Below are 15,837 nucleotides of genomic sequence, written 5' to 3' on the forward strand. Positions count from 1 at the left end.
AGGTTACTTAGTCCTCAGCGCTGCCTCGGGGAGGCCAAAATAACTGCTAACGGTCATTAGCCATACTTACCCTAGTTACCCGTGCCAGAACGCCTCCTCCTGTAGCAGTTCCTGGTGATATCGAGGGGCCGCTGCATTCTGGCTTCCTTGTTTCATCCCGTCCCTTCGGTATTAACCGCAAGCAAACGCTCGTCCGTCTCTTCTCTTCGTCAGCATTTGCTGTCCTTGGTTCCATCTCTGTAAGGAAGCGATAAACTCGCGTTTTACTTCCAGTGAAACGCTTAGGCTTATGCATGATCTTTTTCTCTTTACCCTGTTTTCTTTTTCCCCCTTTTTTTTCTTTTTTTCTTCTTCTTTTCCTTAAGGGAAAGGTCTTAATACGGCACTTTGCACCATACGTTGCAGGGTAAACGGTCTGGAAACGTTACACACAGTAATTAGGGCTAGGTTATTAGGCAGGCGGGCACATCGCCTAATACCTTCCTAACGCCATCTTCCACGAAACCTTATTTTTATTCCGCTTCAGTGTTATTGTTACTGTTCGCAAACCCTCGTATGCATGCGCTTAACCGACAACTCTCTCGGTCTTTAACTACGTGGAGGAACGACAGCCCTCGATTTGCCTGTCTCCCTTTCAGACCTATTACCTTTTTGAGACTGCTCCTAGCTTCCTCTTACTCTTGCATGCTGGCCTCACAGGCGACGACCAAAACGAACAACTGCATCGCTAGGTCTAGCCCCCTCTCTTCAAGATGTGCCCCTTCGCGGCTTACGTTTCTTGGTCTCTTCAACTTCAGCCGTGGCAATTAATCTAAAAAAGTAAGTATGACATCTATTCCTTTCCGTAGCTGCGTGTACGATAACAAAACAAAAGAGAAACAGCCAAAGCAAAGCTAAGGCAGATACAGGCAACAGCAGCCACAGGGCAGGAACGGGTTACTCAGTCCTCAGCGCTGCCTCGGGGAGGCCGAAATAACTGCTAACGGTCATTAGCCATACTTACCCTAGTTACCCGTGCCAGAACGCCTCCTCCTGTAGCAGTTCCTGGTGATATCGAGGGGCCGCTGCATTCTGGCTTCCTTGTTTCATCCCGTCCCTTCGGTATTAACCGCAAGCAAACGCTCGTCCGTCTCTTCTCCTCGTCAGCATTTGCTGTCCTTGGTTCCATCTCTGTAAGGAAGCGATAAACTCGCGTTTTACTTCCAGTGAAACGCTTAGGTTTATGCATGATCTTTTTCTCTTTACCCTGTTTTCTTTTTCCCCCTTTTTTTTCTTTTTTTCTTCTTCTTTTCCTTAAGGGAAAGGTCTTAATACGGCACTTTGCACCATACGTTGCAGGGTAAACGGTCTGGAAACGTTACACACAGCAATTAGGGCTAGGTTATTAGGCAGGCGGGCACGTCGCCTAATACCTTCCTAACGCCATCTTCCACGAAACCTTATTTTTATTCCGCTTCAGTGTTATTGTTACTGTTCGCAAACCCTCGTATGCATGCGCTTAACCGACAACTCTCTCGGTCTTTAACTACGTGGAGGAACGACAGCCCTCGATTTGCCTGTCTCCCTTTCAGACCTATTACCTTTTTGAGACTGCTCCTAGCTTCCTCTTACTCTTGCATGCTGGCCTCACAGGCGACGACCAAAACGAACAACTGCATCGCTAGGTCTAGCCCCCTCTCTTCAAGATGTGCCCCTTCGCGGCTTACGTTTCTTGGTCTCTTCAACTTCAGCCGTGGCAATTAATCTAAAAAAGTAAGTATGACATCTATTCCTTTCCGTAGCTGCGTGTACGATAACAAAACAAAAGAGAAACAGCCAAAGCAAAGCTAAGGCAGATACAGGCAACAGCAGCCACAGGGCAGGAACGGGTTACTCAGTCCTCAGCGCTGCCTCGGGGAGGCCGAAATAACTGCTAACGGTCATTAGCCATACTTACCCTAGTTACCCGTGCCAGAACGCCTCCTCCTGTAGCAGTTCCTGGTGATATCGAGGGGCCGCTGCATTCTGGCTTCCTTGTTTCATCCCGTCCCTTCGGTATTAACCGCAAGCAAACGCTCGTCCGTCTCTTCTCCTCGTCAGCATTTGCTGTCCTTGGTTCCATCTCTGTAAGGAAGCGATAAACTCGCGTTTTACTTCCAGTGAAACGCTTAGGTTTATGCATGATCTTTTTCTCTTTACCCTGTTTTCTTTTTCCCCCTTTTTTTTCTTTTTTTCTTCTTCTTTTCCTTAAGGGAAAGGTCTTAATACGGCACTTTGCACCATACGTTGCAGGGTAAACGGTCTGGAAACGTTACACACAGCAATTAGGGCTAGGTTATTAGGCAGGCGGGCACGTCGCCTAATACCTTCCTAACGCCATCTTCCACGAAACCTTATTTTTATTCCGCTTCAGTGTTATTGTTACTGTTCGCAAACCCTCGTATGCATGCGCTTAACCGACAACTCTCTCGGTCTTTAACTACGTGGAGGAACGACAGCCCTCGATTTGCCTGTCTCCCTTTCAGACCTATTACCTTTTTGAGACTGCTCCTAGCTTCCTCTTACTCTTGCATGCTGGCCTCACAGGCGACGACCAAAATGAACCACCGGATCCCCAGGTCTTGCTGCTTCTCTTCGAGATGTCCCCCTTCGGTGGGCTACCCTGCCAAACAAACCAAAAAGACTGCCGAGGCCGCGAGGGTACCAGATTTTCAGACCGCTTCTCCGAGGCTTTCGGGGTGACTGACGTCACCGCTTCGCTTCACGTTACTCACAGCTACCTTCGTCTATTACTTAGGGCTAAACCTGTTTCTGTTTGCAGAGGGGCTTGTTGCTTGTTTAAACTTGACATATAGTCCATAACCTGCTCTGCATGCTCCCTAGTCCCTTCTGCTTTTGCAACACTTGTGGTAATTCAAGGCGGTAATTAAGAGTCCCCATTGCCCCATAGGCTGGAGCGAGACATTGCTGCTGCTCTGAGGAGGTGCCTAAAAGCCACGCTGTTTTCGCTAGCATCACTGGGGCTTCTCAGAGCCCATCGGTGTTCTCTTTGGCTCTTCCCGAGCCTTTTAGGTTTTTTAGGCTATTCCTTAGCCCTCCATTTTAGGGCAATGTTCTCCTTAAGCACTGCGCACAGCACGATTATCCCAGATCAGCCACATCATGCACACACAGAGGCTTCTGAGAGGCGGCTCAGAAGAAAAGAGAGAAAAGTCTCTTTGTCATCCGCACATTCACCCGTCAACACTCTTCACCAGGAAGTGCTGTAAGTTCCTGTTTCTCTAAAGCGGGACTGAGTCGAGGCGGAGACGCAGATCGCACCCCATCTTTGTTAGAACGCCTCACTGCTGCGGGCACTGGGTCTGGCAGCAGTTTGAGGAATGTTTGGGGCTTTGCACAGAGTGCAGGGGAAGGTCTGGAGTCAGTAACAACATTGCGGCAGGGCTCGGAGGCGTTTTGGGGCCTGTGGGGGTGTTGGGGCAGGATTTGTGGGTGGTTTAGTGGGTGGTTTAATGGCTCTGGGGGGGCTGGTTGCAGGAAGGGTGGGACTCTGCGGGGCCCTCAGGGCAGGGGTGCCATCCCAGATGCGTAGTGAGCACACAGGGGTGCCCTACGTGGCTCTCAGCTCGGCGGGAGCAGCCACCGGTCTCCCACCCCACCAGACAGGGGAGCGGGGCGGGGGGGGGGGGGGGGGGGGAGGAGAGGAGGTGGAGGGATCTATGAGCTCGCAGAGAACGCCAGAGGAGGCAGCAGGGAACTCCCCAAGGACCCCGCGTCCCAGACGAGAGGAGGCATCAGGCTGCCGTGCCGCTGCTAGAGACATCCAGACCCCCGCGCAGACACCCCACACACACTCCTCCAGGCTGCGTCCGCAGGGGCGAGCGCACGCCCCGGCCCGCGCTGGGGAGGAACCGGGGCCCTACAGGCGACACACGCAAAAGGGAGAGTCAGAGCCGCGCTCCGGCAGACCCGGCGCCGCGCAGACCCGGCGCGGCGCGGCGCGGCCCCCGGCCCGACTCCCCCCCCCCGCCCCGCCGCCTCCACGCAGCGACGGCCCCGGCTGGCAGGACACAGCCCGACACCCGCGGCCACCCGAAGGCGCACGCTCGCCTCACCTCGCCTCACCGCGGCCCCCACATGCTCGACTCCAGCCCGCCTCTGCCCTCGCCCGCCGCCGTCCAGCGAAAACACCCGCCCTGCTCGCCGCCATCTTGCCCGCCGCCGCACCGCGCGTGCGCCGGCCGCCCAGGGCTCGCGCCGCCGCACCGCGCGTGCGCCGGCCGCCCAGGGCTCGCGCCGCCGCACCGCGCGTGCGCCGGCCGCCCAGGGCTCGCGCCGCCGCACCGCGCGTGCGCCGGCCGCCCAGGGCTCGCGCCGCCGCACCGCGCGTGCGCCGGCCGCCCAGGGCTCGCGCCGCCGCACCGCGCGTGCGCCGGCCGCCCAGGGCTCGCGCCGCCGCACCGCGCGTGCGCCGGCCGCCCAGGGCTCGCGCCGCCGCACCGCGCGTGCGCCGGCCGCCCAGGGCTCGCGCCGCCGCACCGCGCGTGCGCCGGCCGCCCAGGGCTCGCGCCGCCGCACCGCGCGTGCGCCGGCCGCCCAGGGCTCGCGCCGCCGCACCGCGCGTGCGCCGGCCGCCCAGGGCTCGCGCCGCCGCACCGCGCGTGCGCCGGCCGCCCAGGGCTCGCGCCGCCGCACCGCGCGTGCGCCGGCCGCCCAGGGCTCGCGCCGCCGCACCGCGCGTGCGCCGGCCGCCCAGGGCTCGCGCCGCCGCACCGCGCGTGCGCCGGCCGCCCAGGGCTCGCGCCGCCGCACCGCGCGTGCGCCGGCCGCCCAGGGCTCGCGCCGCCGCACCGCGCGTGCGCCGGCCCAGGACCGCGCGAGAGGGGCGGGGGAGCGCGAGGGGCGGGGGGAGCGCAGCGCCAGGGGCGGGGGGAGCGCAGCGCCAGGGGCGGGGGGAGCGCAGCGCCAGGGGCGGGGGGAGCGCAGCGCGAGGCAGCCCAGACCCGCAATGGCCCCACCCTCGCGTGGTCGCAGCGCCGCGCTGCAGCCGGCCGGCTCCCGCGCGCCAACCGCAGCCCGCCGCGCCACCCCGGCGCTCAGGCCGAGCAGCGAGCGCCCCGAGGCTGCTCTGCCCGCGCCCGAGAGAGCGGCGGGCTTCAGCGAGCAGGCGCTGGGGCTGCCCCGGGGAGAGAGCGCCGCGGAGCAGCTCCGAGACGGCACTGCCCGTCCCCGCGCCCCCAGGAAGCACCGAGAAGGAAAAGCCCTCTCGGGAAAAGCGCTCCCGGTCCGTGAGCACCGGGCAGGGGGCACGAGCGCGGCCCCTGCGCTTACCCGTCCCCGAGAGAGCGCAGAGTAGCGGCCAACGCGGCGACCGGCAGCGCGCACGTGTGCGCCGGCTGCCCGCAACGGTCTCCGTACGCAGCGGTGGCCGCCGGCGGCTGCAGTGCTGCCTTGTCGACACGCGAGGGCAGCCGTGAGCGCGCCGGAACGCAATGCGCATGCGCGCCCCCCCTCCCGCGTGCAGTGCCGCCTTTCAGACACGCGAGGGCAGCAAGGAGCAGGGCGCAGCGCTTTCCTGCCCCCCTTGCAAAATACTCGCTAGGCAAAAGTGGCTTGGGCTCCTCCCGAACGCTTACCTGGCTTCATTACTACAGCTATTAGGAACCGAAGTGCATAGCCTTCTAGCAAAGGGAACGACCGTCTTTTCAAAACTTCCCGCGACTCCCCAGAATTGTCACTGCCTTGCATCAGCAGCCAGCTTCTTCCAACCCAGCCGCAAGAAACATTTTGCCTTCCCGGCAGAACTTTCTGCTCCCCGGGGGGTCCAAAGGAAACCCGTCACTCACTACTGTCTGTCAAAACGTACCGGAAGCCCTCAAATACAGGACAAGACGCCTTCTCTAAGGAAGCTGACTACTAGGTCTGCTTCACGGCAGCTTCTCCCCAGTATCAGGGCCCACTCAATAAACAAAATAGGACGAGAAATGTCTTAATCTGCTCCAAGTGCTTTCGTATAAGAGAACAACATCAAAACGAGGTATTATTGCATTTAGCCTCCACTACACGTGCTACCCCAGCGCCACGGACTTGCTTTAAAGCATCAGTGACGTACGCGGTCTGGCAGTAATTAATATTCACAGAATGAATACGCACTCGATCGAGTACGGGTGTTCATAAAAAGCTTTGCCAGTGCGTCGCTAGGTAACAAACCTAGACAAGCAGCTATTTGCCCTGATCCTTCGGCTTACATTTCTTCTGCCGGATGTAGTCAAACGTACCTGCATGCGGTGGCCTTGCGAGGCAGTGACACGGTGTCCGTGGGGTGGCTGTTCCAGGGTCTCTCGGGCTGTTCCAGGGTCCTCGGACAGCAACGGTGCTGGTCGACTTTCCCTTGCGCTGCACAGCAGGACAGCTCCGCACCGTGCCCTCCCAGCACCGCCACTCCTCCCAGCAGCTGCCTAACCGGCCCCAATCCTGAGCAAAGCTACGACCCCCAGGAGCCCGCAGCACCCCTCCTACTCTTCCCGCCCTCCCCATTTCCAAGAGGGACAGCCCCAGCCCCCGGGGACAACCCTGCCTGGTCACGCTGCTGTCCGAAAAGCAGATTCGTTGCCCGCTGTGCACTAAGCCAATAATGACACGCTCAGGAGAGACATTTGCTTATTTATTTCAGAGTTGTGCAAGCCTGGCTGCTCGGTGTTTTCCCCACAAATCAAGCGCAACTTCCCCCCCCCCCCCGGCTTTCCAAGTAGCATTTATACAAGTTGCAAGGTTTGCAACTTTCCCTCTTACACCGGTTGGTTAGTGATTTACATACAATTCTAATATTGCTTACACACCATTTTAAAACTACGCATGCTCAGGGGAGGGGTCTTCACCCGGGCACAGGTCTTTCTGACCTATGGGCGTGATTTTCTTGTATTATAATGAGGACAGTTCAGTTCGGGGATACCTCGAATTCCTTTGCTAAATCGGCAACGTCTACATAGAAAACAAAACATTTTGATTTACTATTTCTTTAAGGCTTTAGCACTTCTAGCATGGCCTTGATTAAAGAATTATTTCCTCCCAGGAAATGGGGGGGGGGGTTCCTCCTCATCTGCCTAGTTTAAACAGCAGGAACACTCTTTCTGAGCTTCCAAGGTTGTCTTGCAACACCATCGGAGATGGAAAACACTTCCTGCCCTGTACCGGGGAAAAACAGGGGCATTCCACTGTCCCCCGTGACCTGTGGGGACTCAGGCGTGAGTGACACACGTCCAGTAAGGAACAGACCCAGCGGGCACTACAGCTCCTGGCCTGCCACGCGGCCGCCTGCTGGGAACCCCGCTGGCAGGGACCTGCCGCCGCCGCCCCCCCCGCGGGGCCACCTCGAGAGGCGCAGCATGGTCACCCAGTAGCCCCGCCTGAGAAGACTACACCTCCCAGCATACCGTGCACGCGAGAAGGGCGGCCCGGAAGCCCAGTGCCGGAAGACTACCGCTCCCAGCATGCCGCGCTCAGAACAAACATGCCCCACCGGAAGCCCAGTGCCGGAAGACTACTGCTCCCGGCATGCCGCGCCGAAAGCTACGGCTCCCCGCATTCCCGCCCCCCAACTCCCGCCCCCCACCCGCAGCGCTGGGGCACCTTTGACCCTCGGCACATTCCGTTCCTTTCCGTCCCGCCCCCCTTCCCCTTCCCCCCTGTCCCCCCGGAAACGGCCGCAGAGCCCCGAGCGCGGCCCCGCCACCGGCCCGGGGCTCCCCCGACACCCCCGCGACCGGCCCCGCCTCAGCTCCGACACTGCCCCCGCCCCTCCACGACCCTCCTCCCCCCGCTCCCCGACACGCTCCCGAGCTGACACAGGAGACCCCCCCCCCCCCCCCGCGCGCTCCTCCGACCGCGCAGTAAACCGCACCACAGCCCCGGCGCACCCCCTTCCTCCCCCCGCCTCCGTGGCCCCGGGACGCTCCCAGCCGCCGGGACCCCCGGCACATGCGGGACCCGCAGCCTGCAGTGCGCCTCCCCCGGCCCCGCTCACCTCCTCCGCGGGGCGGCCGCCGGGCTGGTCCCGAAGGGCCGTGCTCCGTGGCAGCTCCGCTGCCCAGCTCCTGCCCCAGCGCCAGCTCCCCCCAACTGCAGCCCCAGCCCCCAAATGTGGGCCTGCCCTTGCCATCAGCCCCACCTGGGGCCTGTCCTGCCACCCAGCTCCCCCTGGCATTCATCCCAGCCCCAGGGCCCGCAGCTGTGGGCCTGCAGGAACTGGGCAGGGGGCCTGGCCATCAGCCCCTTCAGGGACAGCTGGGGCTGCCAGGGCAGCAGAGGCACCCCCACTCTCCTGACAGCAGCTTGCTGAGAGCTGAAGGGAGAGCCCTGCCTGGGGTGTAGAGTGCGGAAAGGGGAGTATGCGGAGCACAAAAGAACAAATCGAGAGCTCTGGGTGCAACACAAGTCAAGGAAAAAAAAAAAAAAAAAAAAAAGAACAACGATAGAGCAAACAGAGTGACTCGGGGGGCACCAAAAGGAGGGCCCTGGGGCACACCCAGAAGCACCCCGAAAACTCCAGGACAGGAGAAAAAGCTAAACAGAGACCTCTGCGGCGTGCCGCAAAACACACACGGGGCCACGGGGCGCACCGAAAGGCACGCAGAGGGCTCGGGGGCAACCCAGAATGTGAACTGAGGGGTCCTGAGGGCATCAGAGGGCAAGTGCAGGGCTCTGGGGCAGACCAAAATACAGAGGAAGGGCCTTGGCGCACACCAGAGGGGTCACCAGGCACGCCGCAGGGCTCAACGCGGCTGACAGGATGGCGCCTGCAGGCTGCCCCAGGCACACGAGCGACACTGCGGAGTGCCAAAAGCAAATCCGGGAGCGGTTCGGGGACCTCACGCAGCCCTGGAGGGGCTCTGGCAGCCCTCGCGATGAGGGGAAACACCCCCAAGAGCCCCGAGGGTCCAGGCAACGCAAGGGAAATTCCCCGCAGCTCTGGGAACAGCACCGGGCTCCCTGGCAAGCGCAGGCACTCCCAAGTACATGGGACTCGGGGACCAGCTCCCAGCCCCGGACACAATGCATAACCTCCTGCCTCAGGCATCGTGTTCAGGCAAACCGCCCTGGAGCTCGGCACCAGCGTGCCTCCCCTTACCTACGATATCCAAAGAGTCACCGCCGCACCAGCGTCTGTCCGTCCGTCCGTCCGTCGGGGAAGGGTCAGCTCCTGCCCCTGCCCTCGACAGGGCAGGTGTCCGAGTAGCCTCCCCCCAGTGCTTTTTCCTTCAGGGCTAGGATTCAGCTCGGAGAGCTGAGAGGAAAATGCCTGATCCCGCCTGCCTGCACTTCTGCCCCAACCCAGGCCAGAGCCCCTCAGGTTACTTAGTCCTCAGCGCTGCCTCGGGGAGGCCAAAATAACCGCTAAGTCATTAGCCATACTTACCCTAGTTACCCGTGCCAGAACGCCTCCTCCTGTAGCAGTTCCTGGTGATATCGAGGGGCCGCTGCATTCTGGCTTCCTTGTTTCATCCCGTCCCTTCGGTATTAACCGCAAGCAAACGCTCGTCCGTCTCTTCTCCTCGTCAGCATTTGCTGTCCTTGGTTCCATCTCTGTAAGGAAGCGATAAACTCGCGTTTTACTTCCAGTGAAACGCTTAGGCTTATGCATGATCTTTTTCTCTTTACCCTGTTTTCTTTTTCCCCCTTTTTTTTCTTTTTTTCTTCTTCTTTTCCTTAAGGGAAAGGTCTTAATACGGCACTTTGCACCATACGTTGCAGGGTAAACGGTCTGGAAACGTTACACACAGCAATTAGGGCTAGGTTATTAGGCAGGCGGGCACGTCGCCTAATACCTTCCTAACGCCATCTTCCACGAAACCTTATTTTTATTCCGCTTCAGTGTTATTGTTACTGTTCGCAAACCCTCGTATGCATGCGCTTAACCGACAACTCTCTCGGTCTTTAACTACGTGGAGGAACGACAGCCCTCGATTTGCCTGTCTCCCTTTCAGACCTATTACCTTTTTGAGACTGCTCCTAGCTTCCTCTTACTCTTGCATGCTGGCCTCACAGGCGACGACCAAAACGAACAACTGCATCGCTAGGTCTAGCCCCCTCTCTTCAAGATGTGCCCCTTCGCGGCTTACGTTTCTTGGTCTCTTCAACTTCAGCCGTGGCAATTAATCTAAAAAAGTAAGTATGACATCTATTCCTTTCCGTAGCTGCGTGTACGATAACAAAACAAAAGAGAAACAGCCAAAGCAAAGCTAAGGCAGATACAGGCAACAGCAGCCACAGGGCAGGAACGGGTTACTCAGTCCTCAGCGCTGCCTCGGGGAGGCCGAAATAACTGCTAACGGTCATTAGCCATACTTACCCTAGTTACCCGTGCCAGAACGCCTCCTCCTGTAGCAGTTCCTGGTGATATCGAGGGGCCGCTGCATTCTGGCTTCCTTGTTTCATCCCGTCCCTTCGGTATTAACCGCAAGCAAACGCTCGTCCGTCTCTTCTCCTCGTCAGCATTTGCTGTCCTCGGTTCCATCTCTGTAAGGAAGCGATAAACTCGCGTTTTACTTCCAGTGAAACGCTTAGGCTTATGCATGATCTTTTTCTCTTTACCCTGTTTTCTTTTTCCCCCTTTTTTTTCTTTTTTTCTTCTTCTTTTCCTTAAGGGAAAGGTCTTAATACGGCACTTTGCACCATACGTTGCAGGGTAAACGGTCTGGAAACGTTACACACAGCAATTAGGGCTAGGTTATTAGGCAGGCGGGCACGTCGCCTAATACCTTCCTAACGCCATCTTCCACGAAACCTTATTTTTATTCCGCTTCAGTGTTATTGTTACTGTTCGCAAACCCTCGTATGCACGCGCTTAACCGACAACTCTCTCGGTCTTTAACTACGTGGAGGAACGACAGCCCTCGATTTGCCTGTCTCCCTTTCAGACCTATTACCTTTTTGAGACTGCTCCTAGCTTCCTCTTACTCTTGCATGCTGGCCTCACAGGCGACGACCAAAATGAACCACCGGATCCCCAGGTCTTGCTGCTTCTCTTCGAGATGTCCCCCTTCGGTGGGCTACCCTGCCAAACAAACCAAAAAGACTGCCGAGGCCGCGAGGGTACCAGATTTTCAGACCGCTTCTCCGAGGCTTTCGGGGTGACTGACGTCACCGCTTCGCTTCACGTTACTCACAGCTACCTTCGTCTATTACTTAGGGCTAAACCTGTTTCTGTTTGCAGAGGGGCTTGTTGCTTGTTTAAACTTGACATATAGTCCATAACCTGCTCTGCATGCTCCCTAGTCCCTTCTGCTTTTGCAACACTTGTGGTAATTCAAGGCGGTAATTAAGAGTCCCCATTGCCCCATAGGCTGGAGCGAGACATTGCTGCTGCTCTGAGGAGGTGCCTAAAAGCCACGCTGTTTTCGCTAGCATCACTGGGGCTTCCCAGAGCCCTTCGGTGTTCTCTTTGGCTTTTCCCGAGCCTTTTAGGGGCTGAGAGGAAAACACCTGATCCCGCCTGTCTGCAATTCTACCCTAGGCCAGGCCAGAGCCTCTCAGCTCACCCGTCACATCGTCAGTCTCAGCGTGATGGGCTGGCGCCATATCAAATCCAGAACTCAGTTCAGTGCACAGAGCTGAACGCTGGGTACAGCGGGAGGTTACAAAGCCCAAAGGAGGGTTTGCAGCCTGCCGCTTAGGCTTCAGGGCTTACAGTGTATTATCTAAGGATTTAGCCCTTCTCATTTCTGAGCAAGTCATAAGCCCTGAACGCTCAATGACAAACCGCGAGCCTCAGAACCCCAGTGGTTGCCGAGGCTATAAAACTTAGGGATGAGGTTGGATTTTAAATTCTGCACCCCGATCGCTACATGAGCAAACTGTAAACGCTGACTGGTTAGGGCTGCACCTCACAGAGGAAAGGAATAACCTTAACTCCTGGGTCAGAGACCCACAGCAGCAAGCTAAACAATAAACCTTAAGTGAAAAACTCCAAACCCTCAGCTTTAAGCAACAAGCACCAAAGCACCCAAAGCTGTTTCCAGAGCATGGAAACAGTCAGGAGAAGCCAAGGAGTTTTGCCCACAGCTTAGGAAGTTTTTCCTTCCATTAGAAGTACAGCAGAACAGGAAGACACACACCAGAATCGTGTTACAGTTGCTGTTTAGAGGCTTGGTTTTAGCCACCATTCAAACGTGATCATGTGCACACGTCACTCCATGGGACTGCACTAAGCTGCACTTGCACTGGACCTACCTGAAACCCTGCAAGCACTAATTCATTTCCGGTCAGGCAATTAGTATGTTTGGTCCTGTCAGCTCTGCGGGCAAACGGCCACGGCCAGCGGCGCCAGTGACCACACCTAGGGGGACAACCACCTCGCATCTCCCAGCCCTGCTCGCATATGACGCGGCCCAGGATTTAGCTGTGTCCACGCTGCAAGTCAGAGCTCATCCTCCACGGCCAGCCGCGCATCTCTGCAGAGCTCTCAGCTGCGACGAGGCTCCTTCGACTGCCCGACTGGGCTTCGGCACCTGCAAAGAGGCCAGAACAGTTACTGAGAGGCCAGGCAACTGCACGGCCCTCCTAGAAATGCTCCCTAGTCCAAGGCCCGTGATTGTTCCCACAGTCGTGACCGACCCTCCGTGCTGTTTCTGTCACCTTCTCTGGCACCGTTTCATCGCAAAGATGTCAGAGCGGCTCTCACGGACAGGCAGGCTCACTCAGGCACCCGGCCATCTCCAGCCTTCGCTAGATGGTCCTCCACAGAGAAACTCTGCCTCTGACAGACACTCCCAGAAAGCACTGTCCAGCCAAGGCAGGATAAAAACCAAGGCCTCCGAAAACTCCAAACTCCGGAGAGACGGAGCTGATGGGAAACCGACTCATGCTACCGGCACCGTAGATTATGGCTTTGCTGTGTACTCTGGCGCTGTTGCTCGTACACATGTAACCCCATTTCTCTGCTATAGCAAAGTTACTTTTGTAGCTGGCTCCTAAAAGGGAGGGGGAGGAGGAGGAGGAGGAGAGATCTATGAGCTCGCAGAGAACGCCAGAGGAGGCAGCAGGGAACTCCCCAAGGACCCCGCGTCCCAGACGAGAGGAGGCATTAGGCTGCCGTGCCACTGCTAGAGACATCCAGACCCCCGCGCAGACACCCCACACACACTCCTCCAGGCTGCGTCCGCAGGGGCGAGCGCACACCCCGGCCCGCGCTGGGGAGGAACCGGGGCCCTACAGGCGACACACGCAAAAGGGAGAGTCAGAGCCGCGCTCCGGCAGACCCGGCGCCGCGCAGACCCGGCACCCGCCTCCACGCAGCGACGGCCCCGGCTGGCAGGACACAGCCCGACACCCGCGGCCACCCGAAGGCGCACGCTCGCCTTACCTCGCCTCACCGCGGCCCCCACATGCTCGACTCCAGCCCGCCTCTGCCCTCGCCCGCCGCCGTCCAGCCAAAACACCCGCCCTGCTCGCCGCCATCTTGCGCCCCACCACCGCGCGTGCGCCGGCTGGAAAGCGCGCGCGGCCGCCGCGGGGGCCCGGCCCTCGAGCACCGCGCATGCGCTGGCTACGGACCGCGCGGGAGGGGCGGGGGGGGGAGCGGGAGGCAGGCGAGACCCGCAATGGCGCCCTCGCGTGGTCGCGGCGCGGCGCTGCAGCCGGCCGGCTCCCGCGGGCACCACCCCGGCGCCCAGGCCGAGCAGCGAGCGCCCCGAGGCTGCCTGCAGTGCTGGCTCATGATCGAGCGAGGGTAGCAGTGAGCACGCCCGCGCCGCGGCTCACGCTTGATCATTCCGGCTGTGATGTGTGGTTGTGGTCAGGGGATGGCAGCAGTGAGCAAAGAAGTGCCGCAGCGCATGCGCGCATCGGCGTGCTGCAGTACTTGGCGGCGATCAAACAGTGGCAGCAGTGAGCACTGTGGGGCGAGGGCGGCGATAGGCAGGTCGGTGCCTCTGCGCATGCGTCTGCCGGCTGGTTGCAATGTTGCGCTCTGATCACGCGAGGGCAGCGGCGAGCACGGCCGCGCTCTGCGCATGCGCGCGCCGGCTGTCTGCACGATTCCAGTCACGTGAGGACAGCCGCGCTCGCCCTGACGTCACTGCTCCTGCGTTCCCGAGCTGCCTGTGCTACCGGCGCTTGGTCAGGCGAGGGCAGCAGTGCACACGCCGGCGCCACTGCGCATGCGTGTGACGTGTGGGGTGTTACCAGCTGCGGGCAGCCGTGAGCACTGCGAACCCGCCGCACGTGCTTGCGCGCGCTTGGCTGCAGCGTCGTCATCCCCGCGGGCAGCGGTGGGCGCGGTGCCTCTGCTGCGCATGGCTGCTCCGCTGGCGGCGGTGCTGGGACACCTGTGGGGAGCGGGGTGCTCCGCGCCCGCCATCCCCCCGTTCGTGCCTCCCCGCTGGGCACCCCATCCCGCAGAAGGCGGCAGTAGCGGGGACCTCACGTGCACCCCCTGTCCCTGAGGCGGTGGCACCACAGGGCACAGCAGGGCCGAGGGGTGGTGGCGGTGCCCGGGCCCAGCGCCCCGGGGTGGGGCTGGGACGCCCCTGTGAGCCGTCAGAGCGGGGCAGCGGGGCGGACCGTTGCCTGCAGTCAGTGCCCAGGGAAAGGGCCCCAGCTGGGGTTTGCCTGGTCCTCGTAGTTTTACGGCCAGAGTGCTCACAGTCGCTTTCATCTGCTTAGAGAAAACAGTGTCATGTGCCTTGTTGCAGCTTAATTCCTGGCTCCCTTCTAGTAGCTCACATTGCAGTCTGCTGCTACCAGAAAAGTTATGGATACATCACTGTAAGAAATGCAGCCACCTTACTCAGGATTGATGGGCAGGACCCTTTATTTCACACAAAGGTTTAACCTCTCTTCTGTCAGCTTGCCATTTCCCCAATTACAGTATCTAAAGAATGATCCTGGGGTTGCACTAATTGTGCACTGTACACAAACTGACCTTAAATCCTGTCCCGTCCAGTCATTTTCAAGGCTCAGCTACCTCAGCACCTCTTCTTCTGTAGCTCCGTCTATGACAGCACTGTCCAACTATGATAACACATTTTCTGTATTCTCTGCAAGCAACTGTTCTAACGCTTCTCTGACAATGACCATGTGTTATTGCAGGTGCATTGTGAAACCCCCACCAGACTGGAGGAAAGGTATACTGTTTGTCTCTACATGTGAAAGACAATCTGTAAATTGATTTTTCTTCAGTAAGGGGAATGGCAGAGAAAGAGCTCTGTAACTGAGCACCACACGTTATCATCTTGTCACTTACCAACACCCTTGGGCACATGAGGTACATAGGAGCTATGCCCCAGGACACCACACAAAAATCCTGCTCGAGGGCTGGCCGGCCTCTCCACAGCCCCAGGCCATCTGCGTCCACACGAGTGAGGGTGCACACACAAGCCTGCTTTCCGCAGGAATCTCAGCCCTAAAGGCGAGATTAAAAAGAATCAGGGAAAGTCAAATATGTGTTCCAGGCAGTCCCTACCCTGTGCACTCACGGTGAAGAGTACGGCCAGTCCCCTGAACCCCCCCCCCCCCACTCTTTTTTCCCCACACCCATGCCTTGAGGTGGCCAGGAGAAATCCTGGCACCCGCAGCCACCCCAGAGACACCCTCACCTCTCTGGTACCACCAAGCCCTCAGCACAAGGTGGACCCAGCACCTACCTGCCACGGGTGACGAGAAACTCAGCAGCAGCACACAGCCCTGCAGTGCCCTTACATCTGCTCCTGCTGCTTCACCCTGGTTTCGTGACTGAGAGTGGACCAGCTTCCCTAGGAACACAAATATCCATTTGAATAATAGCAACAGTCTGGCTACTGGGGATCACTTGACTCTGTTCCCCGTGGGCAGCTGTGTTTCTGTGCTCCAGCATCATCCAAC

The 15,837-nt window shown here is 58.9% G+C and overlaps 1 long non-coding RNA gene across 1 annotated transcript; it reads right to left on the reverse strand.

Moving 5' to 3' along the window:
• Window positions 1-10,756: 10,756 nt before the first annotated feature.
• LOC135327270 (uncharacterized) lies at window positions 10,757-13,466 on the reverse strand. The gene is made up of 3 exons (XR_010387370.1): window positions 13,340-13,466; window positions 12,208-12,485; window positions 10,757-11,032 (listed from the first exon to the last, which is right to left on the reverse strand). It is a non-coding gene; the product is annotated as an uncharacterized LOC135327270 (long non-coding RNA).
• Between the last annotated feature and the right edge of the window lie 2,371 nt (window positions 13,467-15,837).

This window comes from Dromaius novaehollandiae, chromosome 2 (assembly GCF_036370855.1).
Source record: "Dromaius novaehollandiae isolate bDroNov1 chromosome 2, bDroNov1.hap1, whole genome shotgun sequence".
Classification (NCBI taxonomy): domain Eukaryota; kingdom Metazoa; phylum Chordata; class Aves; order Casuariiformes; family Dromaiidae; genus Dromaius; species Dromaius novaehollandiae.